This window comes from Colobus angolensis, unplaced genomic scaffold (genome assembly GCF_000951035.1).
Source record: "Colobus angolensis palliatus isolate OR3802 unplaced genomic scaffold, Cang.pa_1.0 Scaffold14, whole genome shotgun sequence".
In the NCBI taxonomy this organism is placed as follows: domain Eukaryota; kingdom Metazoa; phylum Chordata; class Mammalia; order Primates; family Cercopithecidae; genus Colobus; species Colobus angolensis.
Window position 1 is genome coordinate 20032589 of NW_012114488.1, and position 7332 is coordinate 20039920.

Here is a 7332-nt window from a genome sequence, read left to right on the forward strand (position 1 = left end):
TTAAGCTAAGCTTGTTCATATACACATCTGAAATTAGTTACAAGACATGACCTAACAAATGCTAGCGGAACTTTTCTTGAAAGTAATTTTTACAGATATTAAACTTCATCTTGCACACTGATGTCAACATATATTTAGGGCAAATTCAGAGCTTTTATATTTTCATTTATTATTCATTTAACTTTTAAAACACTACTACAATTGAGTATTAAAACAAAAACAATATCAAGAAGTGAGCATATTTGGTTATAGTCCTTCACTTATTCACTGCTACGTATGTAATACCAGCAGTGAGTGTTATTCACTGGCACCATTAAGAGGTTTGACACTGAACACCACTTCTGGCATGATGTTCATCATCCTCATAAATTTCTCCATTGCAATGGCCCATCCTTGCTGATACTGGTCAATGTCCACCAGATGTACTTGATCCATTTCATCAGCCTCTTTTACTTCCTACCTCTCAGGCAGGAGTTATTACAGCAAAAAGAGTTTATCAGGAGACAGAGCGGCATCCTCAGGAAAGTAGACCTTAAATTTGATGATTAGGTGATCCTTTTCATAGGATCTACAATAAACTGTCATGCCTTCATTTAGCACACACTGGGCCGGGCGCGGTGGCTCAAGCCTGTAATCCCAGCACTTTGGGAGGCCGAGACGGGCGGATCACAAGGTCAAGAGATCGAGACCATCCTGGCTAACACGGTGAAACCCCGTCTCTACTAAAAATACAAAAAATTAGCCGGGCGTGTTGGCGGGCGCCTGTAGTCCCAGCTACTCGGGAGGCTGAGGCAGGAGAATGGCGTGAACCTGGGAGGCGGAGCTTGCAGTGAGCTGAGATCCGGCCACTGCACTCCAGCCTGGGCGACAGAGCGAGACTCCGTCTAAAAAAAAAAAAAAAACAAAACAACAACAACAAAAAACATTTAGCACACACTTAGTATCTCTATGCTTGACAATCTGAGTTGGGGGATGAGAGGTGTTGACTGGGGTTTGGTTGTCAAGGGTGGGTATTGGCTTTTGGAAGCCATGCAGTGCTTCAACCAGTTTTATGTCCATACACATGAAAAGGTCTTCTGGTAGAATAAGGAAGTATGGTCCTTCTGATCTAAAACAATGATAATATCTCCTGGCTCCTGATCTCCTTCACCATGAAAGATATCTACTGGTCGTCTTTCATGCCTTTGTCGTGAACTTATAGGCTCTTCTTCTCTCAAACTGTCTTCCTTCCATTGCAGCTTTTACATCTGTCATTAGGACTGTTCTGCTCCCCATAGCTCTGGCACTCCATGCACACAGACTGAGATTCTTAAGCCATTCTAGGTCCTATCTGATGATTCTTATTTGCATTCTAGTACTTCAGTGATTGGGACAGCACTCTACTGCTCCTTTCTTACCACCTTGGCCTACACACTTGTCACAAATCACATTATTTTATGGAGCTAGTTTTCTTGTTGCACCATTAAATACATCTTCTGTGGTTACTGAGAGCTGATGCACAATATTTTTACCTCTTTTTCTCTCTGCATCCTTCCTCTTCCTTCAAATAACATATCAACTATGTCCGTGAGGGAGCCAATACTGCCACTCACCCTTTTTAATTGCCCATTCTCCTCTTTTCTCAAATAATTCAATTTTCCTTGCTTCAGAGAGTACTTCATAAGCTTAAGAAATCTGTTTACACTTCTGTTCGTTATTTGGATTCTCACCAGTGTAGTAATTCAAGACTGGTTTCCTGTAAGACTCTCTTAACTCTTCCTGAATGGCATTGGGTCTCACCCCCAAACCATTACAGTAAGTGGTTTCTTTCACCACTTTCTAAAGCTGGCAAGTGGGCTAAGGCTGATGTTAGGGAGCAAGAAGGAGTTTGGGCAGCTACCACTCCTCCATCTCTCACCAAGTGTTTTGGAAAGCTCCCTCACGTGAGTTCTCAAAAGCAGAGAATTTATTCAGGCTGGAAGAAGAAGAGATATGACAGGATAATTCAGAGAGATTCAAAGCATGAGAAGGATTCAACATGTCCTTGCTGGTTTGAAGATGGAGGGGACAATGTGACAAGGAGTGCAGGTGGCCTTAAGGAGCTGAGAGGCTTCTGGCTAACAACCATGAAGGGAACAAGACTCCTGCCCTACAACCACAGGAACAGAACTCAGCCAACAATCCAAGTTAGTTTGGAACAGATTTACCTCTAGAACTTCCAGAAAAGAAGGAAACCCCATGTACACATTGATTTTGGCCTTATGAGTCTCTACTAAGCAGAGGGTTCAGCTGAGCCACTTGATATGGGACTTCTGGTCTACAGAACTGTGAGATAGCAAATGTGATAAAGGGGGTGTTTCAAGCCACTAAATTTAAGGTAATATTTTTATGGCAGCAATGGAAAATTCATATATGTAACAAATCTTGATATCTAGTATTTATTTTACATGTATGGCACATCCCAATTTGTACTAGCCACATTTCAAGTATTCGACAGCCACACATGTGACTTGTGGCTATGGTATTGGACAGTGCAAATCTAGACCAACTGGAGTCAAGATGTCTAGGAAGAGCTAGGTTTGTAGCCTAAACATAGCGTCACCATGTGGAAAGAGAAGAAGATCAAGGAACGGGAGGACTTGGCAAGTTCTTTCTTGATTCCCCATCCTGCAATCTGTGAATTGGGTAATCTTGCTCATACAGAAAACAGGCTAAATTTTACAAACTATTATACGTTGTCTAAGTTCATTGGACTCCGAAATTTTTGTTTTAATTGCCTTCTGGCTACTGAAAAGGTGTTTTTTGAATATTTCATTTTTATCTCGGTTAAATTTTAGAGCAATCAAGAGAGGAGTTGTTGCTCACACCTGAATTTATGCTTGAGATGGAGCATTAGTTATTCTAGCATTATGGGGTCAGGGCAAGGTAGGCAAGGGTAACCATGGAAGATCTCCAGGAGTAGAATTGCACAGTTTGATTTAGCCTTCCTAGGAAGGCTGTTGCTCCTCACCACAGAGTTGGCCTTTCAATATCAGCCTTCTGAGGTCTAGGTTTCATTTTTGTTAAGAAGGGCAGCATGTCTTATCATTCTAATTACATTCCATGTAACCATCTTTTACCGTCTCCCCTAATAGATGAAAATATATGTTTACCCTGCAAAATTTAGAGTAGCAACTAATCATTGTAATCTAGAACCATATTAGGAAGGTTTCACCAAAAAGCTGAAAAATTAGACAGTGTTTAAAGGAAAAAAAATGGAACCTAGACCAGGAGGGAGCAGAGGGAGGTCTTTCCAGCCTTCGAGGAGCAGTGGAGGTAACAGTGGAAGAGAGGAAAGTGAATGGCGGGCCGATTGTTTGATGAAAAGTTTCTTTTGACTAAAGCAAAAAGCTTTTGTAAGGAAACCTATAGTTGGTGCTGGAGAAGGAAAGGTCAGAACACTGTAGATATGTACTATCCAGTACAGTGACCCCTAACCCCATGTAGCTATGAAACACTAGAAATGTGGTTAGTCTGATTTGAGATATGCTATAAGTATAAAATACAAACTGGATTTCAAAGACTCAGTGCAAAAAAAGTTATAAAATATTTCACTTGTAATTTTATATTATTAAAATGATAATATTTTGGATACATTGGGTTAAATAAAATATATTATTAGAAGTATTTTTACCTTTTAAAAATCTTTTTTAATATGGCTCCTAGATTTTAAATTACATATGTGGTTCATATTATATTTCTGTTGAACATCATTGCTCTAAACCAAGTGCTTCTCATACTTTAAAGTATATAGGAATCATCTGGAAATCTTGTTGAAATGTACATTCAGAAACTCCCAGGTAAACTGCTCCTGCAGTTCAGTCTTTGGACCACACACCACCTGGCCTACAATATGTAACTATTCAGGAACTTTTAAAACCACAGTGACCAGATTGCTGCACCCCAAATCCATTACTTAAGAATCTATAGAGCTCTGACGTGAGTATCAATATTTGTTATAACTCTCTAGGTTAATTAAGCATCTAGCAAATTTGAAGATCCCTACTTTAGAAGCTCTTGAATAGAAGTGAACTAATTTAAAGTGTATTTTATAGAAAATGGGGAAGTTCATATATCAGGAGCAATTAATTTGTCACTAGTGAATATTCATTGATTCATTAAGTGAGTTATTACTCTATGTCAGTCATGGTGATTTATATCACCCTGCCTCCTAGAAGCTAAGAAGCTAGTCAAGAGATAAGATAAATAACTGCAAAGCAATATGGGATAGGTTCAGCATGAGTGGTATAGATATTAAGGGTTATAGGACTTAAATGGAAGAGTCAATTTGGGGTGAAATAATTATTCTTGGAAAAGCTGATGTATAAGCCCTAATACTGTGGTTCTCTAACTTTACGTTGCATCATAATCATCTAAAGTAACCAGGTTGAGGACACTGTTGTCACAGAACACTGCTAATGTCACCCCACCACGCTGTGAATGCATTTTGACCATTCTTACATCTCTCTTCTAATATTAATAACTCAAAATTCAAAGTGCCCAGTGGGAGGCTGATTGGCTGAGCCCAGACCACATGCTCAAGCCTGGTCTGGCCAGGAGCCATTGGTAATGCACTTCTCAGTAAAACAAAAATAGGAATGAAGTGCAATACTGCTAGGCTTGCTCCCTAAACCCTCCCTTCACCCTCAACAACAACAGAAAATCTCCAAACTAAAACAAAACCAAAAACAAACAGATAAACAAAATGTCTACTGCAGGTAGTATTATTCCAAAAACAGGCATGCATCAGGGGAGACTTGATTATGGACAAAAAGTCAAATTAAATTTGAGGTTGTTAAGTTTGAGATTACAACTTTAACTTATGCAGAGATGTCCAGTTAGTTCTGAGAATGAGGTAAAGGCTAGAGAAGGTAGCTTAGGCATCACCTCTTTAGAAGTAAAAATAGAGAACAAATGTGAGCATGAGGAGGCAGAGTGTAGAGGGAGGAACCGAGGACCGAGAGTCTGATAATATCTTCATACTTCTGGGACTCTAGGAGTAGTACAAAGGGATGCTGCATTAGATGTTAGCAGGTATTAAACCCCAAACCTATTCAGATGAGAAAAGTTAAATAGGAATTTCTATTATGGTACTTCTCAGAGCTATTAATGTACTAACTTGCATTATAATGCTTTAATAATCCTGCATTTCCAAATATTATTTGGCTAGGAACTCTCTTAAAGAATTAGCAATATATTTGAAGACTTTTGGAAAACAATGGGCTAGAATTTTCTGGAACCAGAAAAAGACAGAAAGAGACATAGAAAAGTATTCAGGGGGAGAAATAGCAGTCCCAGGATTGAGATTATTCAGATAATTCAAACTCCTATTACTCCATTATAATAGAAAATGGGTTTAATAGTATGGGATTAATAGTATTAAATTCTGTTTTACCTCTATGTCTCCCAAATCCACAGCACTTGGCAAATGGAGTTGCACCATATATATTTAAGTGAATAAATAATAATAATAATAAAGAGTGAGAAAAGTCCTTTAATTTGTCTGTATGGAGATCACAAGAAGTCCTTAGCAAATACGTATCTCCTTAAACCCACCTCCAACCAGCTTCAGAATACTGGTGGGGTGGGTTGGATGACACATTTATTTGCTAAGGATTTCTTAAGTGATTTCTCAAGAACCCCTGGCAGAGAGAATTGCCACCCTATCATCTGTTTCTCTCTTTTTTCTTGGAAACATAACAAGGGTGACCATATAATTTATCATCCAAACTGGGACACTGGAGAGAGAGAAAGGGGGAGCTATTAATAATTGTGCCAGGGCAACACATACCAAACAGACTCTCAGGCAAACTGGGACAAATGGTTATCCTAAATATAACTCCTGATGTTTAGCTGTGCGCTTGACTATTAGGAATAAAGTCTGCACTGTTCGATACAGGGGACCAAGTAACGGAAATGGTACCAGATCACAGTAGTTAGTTCCCCTCTTCCCCAAAGTTTACAGAGATGGCTCATATCTTGAACAAAGCTGGTTCTTACCAATCAGGGAAGATTGTACAAGATGGCTGTAGAAGGCCTCACAGAGATATATTCTTAATGGGTTCCTTTCTTCTTCCTACTGGCCGGAATGTGGTTTTTCTGGTTAGAGATTTAGCAGCAGTCTTGGATCACAAGGCAGTGTGCTTAAGATGGTGGAACAGAAAGATTCAAGAAGCCTGAGTCTCTGATGATCATAAGCCATTTTAGTCCAGTCTACCTTTGGCCTATTGTGTGAGGAATCAATAAATAGTTACATTTTGTAATCACTGTGAGTAATTTTAATGTTTTCTGTTACTCCTCATCGAACCTAGTCTGGGTAGATAAGACCTTATAACAGTGCTGTCAAAAAAACATAATGTGAGTCGCAAATGTGAACCATATGTGTAATTTAAAATTTTCTAGTCATTTTAAAAAACGAAAATAGATGGTGAAATTTATATTATCAATGTATTTTATTTAAACAAGTGTAGCCAAAGTATTATCTTTTCAACCTGTAATCAACATGAAAAATATTAATGTGATAGTTACATGCTTTTGTTTCATGCTAAGTCTTCACAATTCTATGTGTATTTTGTCCTCACAGCACATCTCAGTTTAGACTAACCACATTTCAAGTGCTCAGTAGCCACCTGTGGTTACTGGCTATCATATGGAACAGCACAATTTCATACCACAAATACCTCCTTTCACCCGCCCATCAGTATTTTCTCTCTCTCGCTTCTTGTTTCTCCTCAACAGATAAACATAGATAAAACTCTACATCTTACACAACAACAAAAAAGTAACAACAATAAACCCTTTCTCATTCTTCCTCGAAGATCTTTTTCTAGTGTTTTTCTTTCTTTCACAACTCTATTTAATTGAGTTTGCAGTAGCAGGTAACTCTGGTCTTAGGCTAATGGCAGAACAGGGTCCTTTAGGATGACACTTGATAAACTGGCGCCTGGGTAATGTGGAAACCATCAGGAATCACATTTTTAGGATGATCTTCTAGCAAATTAAAGCCCATGTATCAGGAGTTTTTAATATCAGGACTGAAACTCACTATGTTTTGCTATGAGTTGCCACAAATAATTGGTCTATTTATCGATCTACCTAATCTATCTATAATGATTTAAGAAAATCAGGTTACCTCTCTGGTTACCCCTCTGGTGATACCAGTTTCCTTTACTTTGAGATACATAGTGAAGAGTGAGAGAAAGTGGAGCTGGCACTTGGAAGTTGAGCCTCACCTGGATACTGTTTGGACTAACGGAGGCAAGATGGTGCACTTCCGGGTTCTTCATCCCCCCTCCCAACTTTTCCCCCCCTCCC

The 7332-nt window shown here is 39.0% G+C and overlaps 1 pseudogene; it reads right to left on the bottom strand.

Annotated features, from left to right (window-relative positions):
• Window positions 1–260: 260 nt before the first annotated feature.
• On the bottom strand, window positions 261–1661 carry LOC105506823 (annotated as a pseudogene).
• Between the last annotated feature and the right edge of the window lie 5671 nt (window positions 1662–7332).